Here is a 14,687-nt window from a genome sequence, read left to right on the forward strand (position 1 = left end):
AGGTGAGTAAACACACTAGTATATACACATTAGAGGTCAGGAATTGGCATAGAAAACAGTGAAATAACAAAAAATAACAGAGACCCTAGGGGGAGACCGAACCCTACACTAAGTAAGTGGAATGCGAAAGTCAGTCTCCATCCCAAGGAAATGGGATCTGTAGAGGGGAGCTGGAGGAACTTGGAACCCTAAAAGGTAAAACCCAGGGTGCCCAGCAGCAACCAGGAGAGAAGAGATAAGTACCTGTTTTTTCCCCAAACCCATGGGTAAACTTTGGAAAAGGACTGCAGCACAGGAGAAGAGTTCCAGGAGAGATGCAGTCGATGTCCCACGTCAAAAGAAGAGTTGCAGTTAGTCAGTGGTGTGGAAAAACCACCAACAAGCTTTGGCAAAGGCAAGAGTCACAAATGAAGAGTTGCAGAGCTGCCAGGGACCAGGAAGGTCCAGGGGGACTCAACCCAAGGAGGGGAGTCCCAGATGACCCTCAGCAGTGAGGAGAGTCAGAAGTCGAGAACGCAGCCACCACAGCAACTCACAGGCACTAGACACAGGAGTCGCAATGAGGCCCACTCAGCACACCTGGAGAGGAGTCCCACGTAGCTGAAATACCAGGCAGGAGACTGTGCCTTGCAGGGAAGAGTGCTGGAGGCAGGAGCTACACTGAGCCTGAAGATCCCCTGGACGAAGATCCAACAAGCCTTGGTAGCTGCAAGAGTCGCGGTGCACAGGGGTACTGTCCTTCAAGGAGAGGCAAGGGCTTACCATCTCCCAAGTTGGACAGCTGGTAAAGAGGACCAAGGGGACCACTTAGACCACCACCTGTAATGCAGGATACACGCAGTTCCAAAGGAGAGAGGATCCACGCAGCCGGTTGTCATTGCATTTGGTGCCTCTGGATGCAGGGGAGTGACTGCTTCTCTCCAAGGGAGATTCCTTCTTGCTTCTTATGCAGGCAGAAGGCTTCTCTCTGCCAGAGGATGCACAGCAAGGAAAATGTTGTAGTTGCTGGAAGGAGACGGAAAAACAGTGTTGCAAAGTAGACTTGTTGCTGGACTTGCAGATTGTCGGTTCCTGGAGGATCCAGTTGCAGTCCCAGTGGCCAGAAGATGACGTAAACAATGCAGAGGAGTCCTGCTGGAAATGTGCATGTCGAATCTGAGGTCCCACCAAAGAGGGAGACCCTGACCTGGCCAGTCAGATGCTCCCAGGGTCCTCTACCGACCTTGGATTCAAGATGGCAGAATCAAGTGGCCACTTGGAGGAGCTCTGGGCACCACCCCTGGGGTGGTGGAGTGGTGATGGACAGGGGAGTGGTCTATCCCTTTTCCATTGACCAGTTTCACACCAGAGCAAGGACCGGGGTCCCTGGACTGATACAAACTGGTTTATGCAAGTAGGGCAGCAAATGTGCCCTTCGAAGCATTCCAGTGGCTTGGGGAGGCTACCCTTCCCAAGCCATGTAACACTGATTTCCAAAGGGAGACGGTGTTGCCTCCCACTCCCAAAGGAAATCCTTTGTTCTGCCTTCCTGGGCTTCAGCTAATCAAGCAGCAGGAGGGCAGAAACCTGTCTGTAGGATGTCAGCAGCGCGGGCTGCCTGGGACAACCTTGCAGACTGGTAGGAGCACAGCTGGGGGTCCTCTAAGGAGCCCACAGAGTGCATGGAATCATACAACCAATACTGGCAACAGTATTGGAGTATGATTCGGACATGTTTGATACTAAACATGCCCAGGTTCGGAGTTACCATTACGTAGCTGGACACAGGTAGTAAGTAACCTGTGTCCAGTACATGGGTAAAATGGCATCCCCGCACTTACGAAGTCCAGGAAAATGGAGCTGGAATTCGTAGGGGCACCTCTGCTCATGTAGGGTTGCCCTCACACACAGGTACTGGCATCCTGCCCTCTGGGCTAGGAGGGCCTGCCATAGGGGTGACTTACAGTGGCCTGTTGCAGTGACCTGTAGTGAAAGGGTGTATGCACCTTTTCACGCAGGCTGCAATGGCAGGCCTTCAGACACATTTTGCATGGGCTCCCATGGGTGGCATAATGTAAGCTGCAGCCCATGGGGAATCTCTGGTGCCCCAATGCCCTGAGTACCTAGGTGCCATATACTAGGGACTTCAATGGGGGCACCAGTATGCCAATTGTAGGGGTTTACTAATTCAGGAACAAATTAATTTAAAGCGAGAGAGCACAGTCACAGGGGTCCTGGTTAGGAGGATCCCAGTGAACACAGTCAAAACATACTGACAGCTGGCAAAAGATGAGGGTGACCGTGCCAAAGAGAGGGTGCTTTCCTACATTCTGACAGTCCATTACTTTTGAAAAATGGGTCTTCCAGATCATTCCGAAGGGCTACTCCCTCCGTTTCCAATCTATCTCTCCCCCTATACCGCCAACGTGGCAGAGGATCATCTGTCTCTGCTCCAAGAGGAAGTTACAGCTCTCTTGCCCAAGAGAGCTATAGAAAGGGTTCCTATATCAGAAATGGGCAGTGGTTGCTATTCCCACCTCTTTCTGATTCCCAAAAAGAGCAATGATCTTTGCCCTACAAACTGTCAATCTCTTCCTCTAAAAGGTAAAATTCAGGATGCTCCCTTTGGCACACCTTGCCCTAGACCTGGAACACTGTTTGTTTGCGCTGGACTTGCAGGATACGTATTTTCACATCCCTATCCTGCCTGCCCACAGGCTTTAGCTGGGGTTCAAGGTAAGCTATGAGCCATTTCAGTTCACTGTGCTCATTTGTAGACTTACCAGCGCCCCTTGGGTTTTTACCAAGGTAATGGCAGTGGTCGCACCTCATCTGCGCAAGTTAGGGATTTCAGTCTTCCCCTACTTCTATGACTGGCTTTTGATGATGAGCTCACCCCAGACAGTTGTTTCCCACCTTCAAACTTCAGCAGACCTCCTGCATTCGCTGGGGTTCACTCTAAATGTGCAGAAGTCACACCTGACTCCTCCTCAGACACTCTCTTTCATTACCACTGTTCTGGACACAGTGCACTTTTGGGGATATCTTCCCGATCAGCGAGTCCAGGATATTCAGGTTATGATACCGATGTTTCAGCCACTATCCTGGATTTCAGTGAGATTGATTTTGAGGCTGCTGGGCCTCATGGCCTCCTGCATCCTGTCGGTTGTCTATGCAGTGGGACCTGAAGTTCCAGTGGGTGCAACATCAGGGCAATCTCTCCGTCATGGTCCAGATCTCAGAGGGAACTGCAAAAGACCTTATAAACCGCAACTGGGTTAAATGCAGTTTGGGGAATGGTCTCCCTTCCCCAACCAGATCGGACAGAAGTAACAGATGCGTCACTCCTGGGATGGTTTGGCCATTTGGGAGAGGTGGAAATGTGAGGACTCTGGTCTGCTGTGAAATCCGGACCCCGCATAAACTTGATGGAGCTCCAGGTGATTTGGCTAGCATTGAAAGCATTTTTTCCATCTGTCAAGGGGAAGTTAGTGCACATGTTCATGGACAAAACCACTGCCATGTGGTACTGCAACAAGCAGGGCAGGTAGGGTCGTTGACCCTTTGTGTAGAGGCTCTGCGTCTTTGGACATGGCTAGAACAACAGAGCATAAACCTGGTGGTTCAACGCCTGGCAGGTTTTCAGAACGCTAGGCCAGACGAACTTAGCCATCGACACCTGCCGGTCACAAGCGGTGTCTCCATTCAGAGGTGTAACAATTACTTTTTCAGCAGTGGGGAGAGCCTTTGTTAGAACTGTTTGCGTCCGAAGAGAACTCACAGTGTCAGCAGTATTGCGCATTGGAGTTTCCAAGGGGGGTATCCCTCGGGGATGCATTTTGTGAGTGGAGTTCAGGCCTGTATGCCTTTTGGCCCATACCACTTCTGCCCAGAGCTCTCAAGAAGATCAGGAACAACCGGGCCCAAGTCATTCTTGTAGCTCCGGACTGGGTACAGAGGGTCCAGTATCCCGAGATTCCGAAAATTAGCATTGATCCTTTGATCAGGCTGCCCCTTCGGGAGGATCTTCTGTCGCAGCAGCAGGGGAGGGTCCACCACTCAAACCTGTCACCTCTCTGACTCCTTGCATGGAGATTGAGTGGCAACAGCTGTTAGCTTTCAACCATCCTCCCGAAGTCTGTAAAGTTATCTAGCGGCCAGGTAGCCCCCCACAAAAACAGTATACACCTGCCATTGGCAAAAATTTGTAAGATATTGTACAGAAAAGTATTATCGACCCTCTTTCTTCCTCTCTTTCTGATATTCTTCTCTTCATTCTTATCCTTGCCCAGCAGGACTCTGCTCTGGGCTTTCTTAAGGGTTATCAGTTTGCTCTGTCTGCCTTCCTACAGCTGCCTGACCAACCCTCTTTATTTAAGTCCCCTATTGTAAATAGGTTTCTGAAAGGAATTGTATATATGTTTCCCCCTTCCCCTTCGACTTTCATCTTGCCTCAGTGGGACCTGAATCTGGTTCTCACATACCTCATGAGTGCTCCCTTTGAGCCACTACACAATTGTCCCCTCCGGCGGCTTACCATCAAGACAGCCCTCCTAGTGGCAATAACATCTTCCCGGAGGGTGAGTAAGCTGCAGGCTATATCATCCAAGTCTCTCTATCTTACTGTGTTCCCAAAGTGGTGCTTTGCACCAGGGCCTCTTTCCTGCTAAAGGAGGAGACCCCATTCCTTCTAGGGCATTCTGTCACCCTGCCTACCTTTTACGCTCCTCCACATCCCTCTAAAGAAGAGAAGCGACCCCTAAAAGAATGTTGTCATTCTACCTTGACCGCACAAAAGAGTTCTGGGTGGACGTCTAACTCTTTGTGGGGTATGTTGGAATGAAAAAAGGTCAGGCAGTACAGAATTGAACCATTTCTGGCTGGGTCATTGTCTGTATTAAAATCTGCTATGCATTGGCTAAAAACCAGCCACCTGATGGCTTAAGATCCCATTCCATAGAGGAAAAGCTGCGATCATGGCGTTAGCTCATGGAGTCCCAGTCCTGGACATCTGCCAGGCAGTAATGTGGGCGTCCCTGCACATGTTTGCCAAAAACTACTACCTGGACAGTCAGGTCTGTAGGAACGGGCATTTTGCCTGCAGGACTTTCTAGTTTAGAAAATTTGTCCGCAGTCCACCGCCAGGAGGATATGGCTTGGGTATCTATTCAAAGGTAAGGAATCTGCATCTAGAAGTCTCTATCAGATGAACAAGTTACTTACCTTTGGTAATGCATTAACTGGTAGAGACAATATCTAGCTGCAGATTCCTTACAGACACACCCATGTCTCTCTGGTTTACAGACATATTTCTAGCACTAGGGTTGTTCCCCTTCCAGGGCCCTAGTCTTGGCACACATTTGTCAGTTCACTTCATGGCTGTGCACTTCTGGCTTGGGAAGTTGTGAAAAGTAACTGCATAGTCACTTCTGACAAAGCCATGTGGAATCGAAAGAAGCCACCCGATAGCAAGCAGGGGTACTGCTCTCACAAATGTTTTCGGATCCAGTCTTACACCGGGAAATTCAAAGGTAAAGAATCTGCAGCTAGATACTGACTCTACCAGACAATACGTTACCAAAGTTAAGTAACTTGTTCTTCAGCCCCTATCCTGGATTTCAGTGAGAATGACTCTGTGGCTCCTGGGCCTCATGGCCTCCTGCATCCTGCTGGTGACACATGCCAGGTGGCACATGCAGGCTCTGCAGTGGGACCTGAAGCTCCAGTGGGTGCAGCATCAAGGAAATATATCCAACATGGTCCAGATCTTGGATGGAACAAACCACAATTAGGTCAGAGGCAGATTTTGCTTACTTCCCCAACCAGATCTGACAGTAGTGACAGATGTGTCACTCCTAGATGGGGCAGCCAACTGGGAGAGGCAAAGATCAGAGGCATTTGGTCTTCAGTGGAGTCCTAACTCCACATCAACCTGTTGGAGCTCCAGGTGATCAAACTAGCATTAAAGGCTTTCCTTCCCTCTCTCAAATGTAAGGAAGTGCATGTGTTCACGGAAAATGCCACCCTCATGTGGTACTGCAACAAGCAGGGTAGGATGGGGTTGTAGACCCTTTGTCAAGAGGCTCTGCACCTCTGGACGTGGCTGGAACAAGAGGGCATTTACCTGGTGGTTCAGCATCTGGCGGGCTCTGAACATCAGAGCAGACAAACTCAGCTGACAATTCTTAGTCGATCACGAACAGAATCTCCATCCAGAGGTGACGAAAGGTCTCTTCCAGCAGTGGTGAGAGCCTTGGTTAAATCTGTTCACCTCTGCAGAAAATGCACAATGTCAGTAGTGTTGTGCCATGGAGCTTCCAAGGTGTCAAAGGTCGGCGGCGCTTTTCAAGACTCAAGCCTCCTGTACGCCTTTCCACCCATACCACTTCTTCCCAGAGTTCTCAAGAAGATCATGAACAACCGGGCCCAAGTAATCCTTGTGACTCCGAACTGGGCACAAAGAGTTTGGTATCCCATGCTATTTAGCATGGCCATCAATCCTCTGATCAGAAGGCTCTTTCAGGGGGATCTTCTGTCGCAGGAGCAGTGGAGGGTTCTCCACCCGAACCTGTCCAATCTCCACCTTCTTGCATGGGGACTGAGCGGCAGCAGCTGACAGCTTTCGACCTTCTGTCTATAGTCTGTAATTTTGTCTTGGCAACTAGGCATCCCTCCACCAAAACGGTGTAAGCCTGTTAAAAGAATTTGTGGCATTGTGCACAGGCAAGTCTGTTGACCCCCCTTTCTGCCTCTCCTTCTGAGGTTTTTTTGTTTATTCTTTCTCTGGCCCAGCAGGGCTCTGCTATGGGCACTCTCAAAGGTTATCTGTCTACCATTTCGGCTTTTTTGCGGTTGCCTGATCAACCTTCTGTGTTTAAGTCTCCAATTGTAAATAGAGACCTTAAAACTTTATTCATATGTTTCCCCCATCTCCATTCATTATGCCCCCATGGGATTTGAATTTAGTATTGACATTTCCGATGTGCGCTCCTTTCGAGCCTCTCCACATTTGTCCTCTCGGGAATCTCACTCTGAAAACAGCCTTCCTTGTGGATATTCCATCTGCTGGCAGAGTGAGTGAGCTGGAGCATTGTCGTCTAAGCCACCCTACCTTTCCATCTATCCCGACAAAGTGGTGGTTCGCACTAGGGCCTCCTTTCTACCAAAAGTGGTTACACCCTTCTATGTAGGCCAATCCATGACCTTGCCTACTTTTTACGGACCCCGGCATTCTTTTAAGGAAGAGGAGAGACTCCACCACCTAGTTCCAAAAAGAGCATTGAGTTCTACCTTGATTGTACTAAAGAGTACCAGTGAATAATCAACTCTGTTGGTTAGGTGGGTGCGAAGAATGTCAATATAATGCAAATAACCAACTAAATATCATTGTATTTTAAAATAATAGCTTGATATTTTTAAAACCAACACGTGTTTCTCAGCATATTACGCCACTTCTTCAGGTCTTCTAGAGCACATCTTACGAGCATGGATCAATAGTAGGACCATGTAAGTCATCAAATCTAATTTTCATCAATATGAACCAGAGAACATTATAGATACCAATTATAACTGGTGTATCACATCAAATCTCCAAGTACATCCCTCCATCACATTTCATCCGTTATGATAGAAGAGGCTTTTCAGTACTGCAGGAAGATCCCACGCTGCACGTCCTTACCATTTGCTTAATATTGACATCATCTAAAGGGAATGCTCAAGAGAATCATCTGACTGCATATCTGAAAATACTTGTGCTATGATATGTTGGAAACAAAAGGAAAAACTGAAAGTTAAAATGTTTGACTTTATTGTTTATGCACCCAACAAATTTAGGGGGTTATTCTAACTTTGGAGGAGTGTTAATCCGTCCCAAAAGTGACGGTAAAGTGACGGATATACCACCAGCCGTATTACGAGTTCCATAGGATATAATGGACTCGTAATACGGCTGGTGGTAAATCTGTCACTTTTGGGACGGATTAACACCTCCTCCAAAGTTAGAATAACCCCCTTAGTATAGAACTTTCTAATGTGATCTTAGTTTGCAGACCCACCTCTGAGGATGGTATTGCTTGGGTATCTATTCTAAGGTAAGGTAACTGTCTCAATCAGATGAACAAGTTACTTACCTTTGGTAATGCCTTATTTGGTAGAGACAATGGCCCTCATTACAACCCTAGCGGTCGGTGTTAAAGCGGCGGTAACAGGCCGGTGGTAAGAAAAAGGGGATCACGACCACGGCAGAAACCGCCAACACAGCCAGCCAAATTAACACTCCGACCGCCACGGCGGGAGCAACAACATGATAGTCCATTGAGGCCGGACTAGTCTCCATCCTGTGGCAGCTAAGGCTGCAAACCGGTGGTAGTGCTGGTGCTAGTCGGTGTGCTGCCAGTGGTGGTGGGAGGTTCCAGCACTTCTCCTGCAGCCTCGGACGGATGCCCACTGGGGCTGCTGCTGCTGATAGTGGTCCTACTGTCAGCGGTGCAGGTGGCGGTGCTTTCGGCGGGGCCTCCGGCGGTGCAGGTGGCGGTGCTGGCCATGGTGCAGGTGCCGGTGCTGCCAGTGGTGGAATGATGCTCCAGCCCTTCTCCTGCAGCCTCAAACGGCTGCCTGCTGGGGCTGCTGCTGACTGTAGTGGTGCAGGTGGCGGTGCTAGTGGTGGGGCTGCTGGCGGTGCTGGCCGCGGTGCAGGTGGGGGGGCTGGCGGATGTGCTGGTAGCCACCAGGCCTTAACCTGCAGCCTCCGACGGCTGAAGTGCCTTGTCTGGTGTTTTCTGCCCCTTCCTCACCTTGTAGATGGTGGTGTGACCTTGGGTCTGGCAGCTGGAGTTTTGAGGACTGAAAATAAAAATGATGGACTTTATTGTTTATGCACGCCTTGCTTGGTGGTTTGTGCTCCTTGCCCTTGCTGCATGCTGTCCCCCTCTTCACCTTGGCAGGTGGCGGAATGGTTTTGTCCTTTGTAGGAGTTGGTGGCACACTGGCTGGGCTGACGGGTGCCCCCTTTGAGCCTCTGTGAGTTGCAGGTACCACAGCGGATGTCGACTTGGTGTCTGGGGTGCTGGCCAGGGTTCTGGACACCCTGGCCCGATGGGAAGGATGGGTGTAGGGGTAGGGAAGAGGTCAATGTTTGCCAGGAAAAGCTTGTTAGAGACACTGTGGCGGGAAGAGGGAGAGGGTTTGGGAGTGGAGGAAGAGGGAGTGGTTGTAGGAGGTCTCTGTCTGCCTGCTGAGTTTGGGTGCGGGTGCATGGGCTGGATGCTGTTGTGAGGTGGGTGGGTGCTTGCGTTTGTGTACTTTGGGAGGAGGGGTCACAGACACACTGGGAGAGGACCCAGGGGACATGTGCATGGATGTGGGGATGGTGACTGCCTGTGAGGGGTGTGTTGTGATGGGTGTGCTGGTGATGGAGGTAGTGGATGAGGATGTAGTGCATGCAGGTGTGAGTGGAGACGCAACTGGGAGGGAGGACGACGATGAGGAGGAGGGGGACACAGTGGAGGCAGTGGATGTTGGTGTATCTGCATGGGATTGTGCTTGTGTGAGTGCCTGTGAGATGAAGTGTGGTGCTTGTGTTTGCCTGAGCCACTTCTGTGTGTTGATTTGGGTGAATGTTGGTCTGAAGGTGTAGTAGGGATAGGCTGGGGTTGAGGGGATTGGCTCTGGGTAAAGGAAGTTGGAGGGGGGAGGCTGGAGACATGTACAAGGGCTGCCACCAGTGCTTAGGCCAGAGCCTGAAATGCTCTCTGTTGGGCCGCCACGCCAGAGTGAATGACCTCCAGGTATGCATTTGTTTGTTGCAAATGCCTCTTGACACCCTGGATGGCATTCAGTATGGTTGACTGCCCAACAGTGAGGGATCTCAGGAGGGCAATAGCCTCCTCACTTAGGGCTAACTGGGGCAGGGCCTGAGGTGCCTGGGGTGAAGGATATGCCCACCCTCATGGGTGAGCGGGCACGGGAACCACGCTGAGGGGCTGCTGGGCGGGCGGTGCTGATAGGGGGAGTGGCAGCTGTACCTGTTGTTGGGGTGGGCACAGAGGTGTCCGCCACTGCCAGGGAGCTTCCATGGGAGGAGGAGTCACAGTCTGTGGTCTCCCCTCCTGTCCCTGTCGTGGTGCTCCCCTCGCCCTCCATCCCACTGGTGCCCTCACCCTCGGTGGATTCAGCCTCCAGGCCCATGTGGGATGTAGCTCCCTCTTTTGCCAGTGCCTCTGCTCCTCTGGCAGATGATGCTAATGCACACAAGAACAGGGTGACAAAACAAAAAGGGGGGGAGAGACAGAGGATACACTTGGTCAATGCCAGCAACACCACTACCGTTGGCGTACACAACACATAGGGAGCAGCCCCATGTACTAGGCCATGCACTACCAGTTACTAAGATAGTCACCAGCCCATGGGTTACAATGCCTACTGCCATTAGCTGCACACCTGAAACCCACAGGACCCTGCCCAGTAGTAGATGCCCACTAACACTGTTGGGGTAGGAGTGCTTCAGAGCCTTCCCAACAAGGGACCTACCCTGCCATATTCACCCTAGCCTAGGGGCACCCATAGCCCACATCCCGCACCCAGGTAATTCTTAATGCGCGCAAAGTCATGATTCAGAATCTGTACTCACCACCTTGTGGCTGCTGTGATGCCTTCAAGCGCCCATCCAACTCCAGATAGGCCACCGCCAGGATGCGGCACATCAGGGGGGTCATGGTGCGACGGGCACCCCTTCCTCGTTGGCAGGCCAGGGCCAGCTGGGCCTCCGCCGTCTTCTTTGCCCAGCAGTGCAGGTCCTCCCACCTTTTGCGGCGGTAGGTGCTCCGCCTGTCAAAGACCCCCGGAGTCCGCACCTCCTTGGCGATGGCATGCCAAATACCCTTTTTCTGGTGAGCGCTGACCTGCAGGGAAAAGACAGCAGAAAAAGGATTAATCATACCGTCCGGACTGTCATCCTCATGGCCCACCATATCCCTCCCATCCCCTTACGTGTCACGGTTTCAGGCGGGTCTGATCAGGACTCTGGTAGGGACACCCCTTGAGGTCACCGAATATCCTAAAGAGGTAGTATACTGGGGAAGAAGAGCAGCTAAAGGCATACAAGGAAAGGACAGCTATGAACAGGCACAGGAAAGTAAAAGCAGAGCAACCCTTGTGTGAACAAACAGGAAACAGATTACTAATGGACAAACACGCTGGGGTTGTACACAGAGTAAGGCGCAGAACCTCCCACAGTGACAGGGAATGTCAATGGCTCTGTGCAGTTTGCTCTTACAGGTAGTCACCCTGCCAGCCCCATAGAAAGGAGACAGCAGAAGTGATTCTGTCTCTGGACCCTAGAGCACAGACAAGGAAAGTACTTACATACACAAGACACGCTCTTGTGGGTCCAGCTGGAAACACAGTGGCGATTCCTGAGAAAACAGCAATAGCACATTGTCACTGTTAGGAACGAAAGACAACGTATAACACTGGACAAGTATGGGGGCTGGAATTGCCTCCTGGAAACCAGGAGCCAACCCCAGAACAAAGGAGGACACTTATACACTGGTGAAGACTGATAGAACACTTACCAGACACAAATAACCAAGAAGAAACAGAAACAGAACAAACTAAGAGGTAGAGGCAAGAACTAGTAACAGGCTCAGGCTGAAGCCAAGGCGGGACTAGGACTTGAAAACGGCGCAAACCTCTGGCTGGGACAAACAGAGACAGGACTGGGAAACTGAGAGCAGGCTCTGGCTGGAACAGGCAAGGACAGGGCTGGAATACAGGGAGTAGGAAATGAGCAGTAAACAGGACTGGGAAACAGGGAGGAGGTTCAGGCTGAAACAAGGCAGGAGCAGGGCAGAGAAACAGGGAGCAGGTTCTGGAAGAAACAAACAGGTACAAGGCTAAGAGATAGGGAGCAGACTCTGGCTGGAACAATCAGGAGCAGGGCAGAGAAACAGGAAACAGGATCAAGCTGGAACAGAACAGGAACAAAACTGGAACACCATCCGACAAAGGGTCTGTAACACAAAGGAATAAAACTCCAATGTACGACGGGGATCTTGAGGAAATGGCTGCTTATAAGCAGTTTCAAGCTGGGCTGCACAGGAGAAGTCTCAGGTGTGTGTAAGTTCAGACAGTTGCAAGTCCTGAAGGAGAGAATCCGGGGAAAAGGAGCAACTGGACTTCTCCCATAGAAAACAATGGGAAACAGAATCCAGGTTTTCCTGACTACCAGGCTGTGTATTATGGGAGTTGCAGTCCCAGGAAGCAACTGTAGTACTACACAAGTATACCATGGCCAAAAGAGAAACAAACATGAGTCAGCAAGGGACTCTAGATAAGTGTTCAAGGTGATTCCCAAGCTTCTGACAGTCCCCTTACAGCGCCCCCTAGAAATGGGACGACAGAGTCATAACATTACGCACATACATTGACCACCATACATGCAGCAGTCTTCCAGGACCCCTCACCCCCCCCCCCCCCCCCCCACATGTGGCTTACACACACAGCACTCCATACATTCATGGCCCACGCATCATGCTCACAGTGTACTCACCTGTTGTCTGGAGGACCGTAGAGTAACACGTACTGGGGTAGGACCCCATCCACCAGTTTCTCCAACTCCTTGCAGTGTAGGTTCTTTCCTGTTGAAGGTCAGGTAGCAAGTGAGTGAACAGATAGAAAATGGCTCCTGGAACCCATAGGGCCCAATGATAACCAATGTGAAGTTGTGCGGCGGTCTTCGACTGCCTACCGCGACTGCGCACAATGCCAGCGAAATTACCTCATTTACACTTGTCCCTCCTCAAAGGTCAGGCAGCCGCCATTTCAAGACGGCACAAAGCATGGCACCTAACTGCGTCACAGCAGACACTGGCACAGCAACTGACTGTCAGATTCACACACTGGTTCTGTAAAGGAAAAAAGTCATCATTAGTGCAATAGATGTGTGAATATGACCCTCTGCTCATAGGCTTCAACCGCTGAGGCTGAATACGACATGGCAACATCCTCCGGTGTACAGACCCCTGGTGGACCTTGCGACAATGGAGGACAGACACATTATCCTAACCTACAGACTTTATCGGGCCACAATCCAAGAACTGTGTGCCCAATTGGAGCCAGACCTGATGTCAGCTATCCACCAGCCCACAGGTATCCCCCCTCTAGTGCAGGTCCTCTCAGTGCTCCATTTCCTGGCAAGTGGTTCCTTCCAACCAACAGTGGCCATGGCATCAGGGATGTCTCAGCCAATGTTCTCCAACGTGTTGACCAGAGTGTTGTCAGACCTGCTGAAACACATGCGCAGCAACATCGTATTCCCCCAGGTGGATGATTTGGCCACAGTGAAAGCTGACTTTTATGCCCTGGGACATATCCCCAACATCATTGGTGCCATTGATGGGACACATGTGGCATTTGTACCCCTCCCCCCCCCCCCCCTGGAGAAATGAACAAGTTTACAGGAACAGAAAAAGCTATCACTCTATGAATGTGCAGATGGTGTGTTTGGCGGACCGGTACATCTCCCATGTGAATGCCAAATATCCTGGCTCTGTGCATGACGCCTTTATCTTGAGGAATAGCAGCATCCCATATGTGATGGGCCAACTCCCGAGGCACCGGGTGTGGCTAATAGGTGAGCCCAAGGTCCCCACACAGTATAAGTAGGTGTCTGGGTATGGGGTTGTCCGTAAGGGTTAGTGTGTGTCTAACAGGTATCCCTCAATATTTGCAGGTGACTGGTTACCCCAACCTATCATGGCTACTGACCCTAGTGAGGAATGCCAGGACTAGGGCAGAGGAACGTTACAATGAGGCACATGGGCGTACAAGGAGGATTATTAAAAGGACTTTCGGCCTCTTGAAGGCCAGGTTCCGGTGCCTCCATCTGACAGGTGGATCCCTGTACTACTCACCCAAGAAGGTGTGCCAGATCATCGTTGCATGTTGCACAACCTGGCCTTGAGACGCCAGGGGCCTTTTCTGCAGGAAGATGAGCCTGGAGATGGTTTTTTGGCAGCGGTGGAGCCAGTTGACAGTGAGGAAGAGGAGGCAGAGGAAGAAGATGTTGACAACAGAAGTAACATAATACAGCAGTACTTCCTGTGACACACAGGTAAGACACTGTAACTTCACTTAACTTTTCAGTTTTATGTTGGACATTGTACATGGCAGCCCGATTTCCTTATGTCCATGGCCACTTACTGTACCCTTTGGCATCTCTATTTTCAGATCTCTGTGTCCCGCACTGGCTCCTGCTATGTGTACTGCTGCCCACCAAAGGTCATTCCAAAGTATATTTAACTGTACGTATGACTTGCAATGCTTTGATAATGTTGAACTAATACATATTTCTATCATTTGACAGACTCCAGATTTGTGTTTGTTCCAAGGGTGTTTATTTAAGTACTCATGAGTAGAGGGGGATGTGCAATGGGCTGGGGAAATGGTGGAGGAAAGTCCAGGGTAGAGTCCAGTCTCTTGGTATCACAGGTGCATTGTCCAATGGGGCATAGGAAGGGGAGTAATGGCAGTTCAAGGTGGACAGGGTGACAGAGTGGGACAGAAGGGTGACAATCAGGAGAGTCTTATTTCCTGGCAGGGGTCTTAGCAATATTCTTTGGCTTCTGCATGGATCGCAGGGACCGTTTGCGGGGGTGGTTCTCCTTCTGCAGTGGGTGGGGTGCTGGTGGCCTGTTGGTCATGTGGCGGGG

General features: G+C 50.7%; 1 protein-coding gene across 2 annotated transcripts in view; it reads left to right on the forward strand.

Annotated features, from left to right (window-relative positions):
* CCDC88A (coiled-coil domain containing 88A) overlaps window positions 1–14,687 on the forward strand; it is a 1,055,351-nt gene that overhangs the window by 933,995 nt on the left and 106,669 nt on the right. The gene's annotated exons all lie outside the window — the stretch shown is intronic.

Source organism: Pleurodeles waltl, chromosome 5, assembly GCF_031143425.1.
Source record: "Pleurodeles waltl isolate 20211129_DDA chromosome 5, aPleWal1.hap1.20221129, whole genome shotgun sequence".
NCBI lineage: Eukaryota > Metazoa > Chordata > Amphibia > Caudata > Salamandridae > Pleurodeles > Pleurodeles waltl.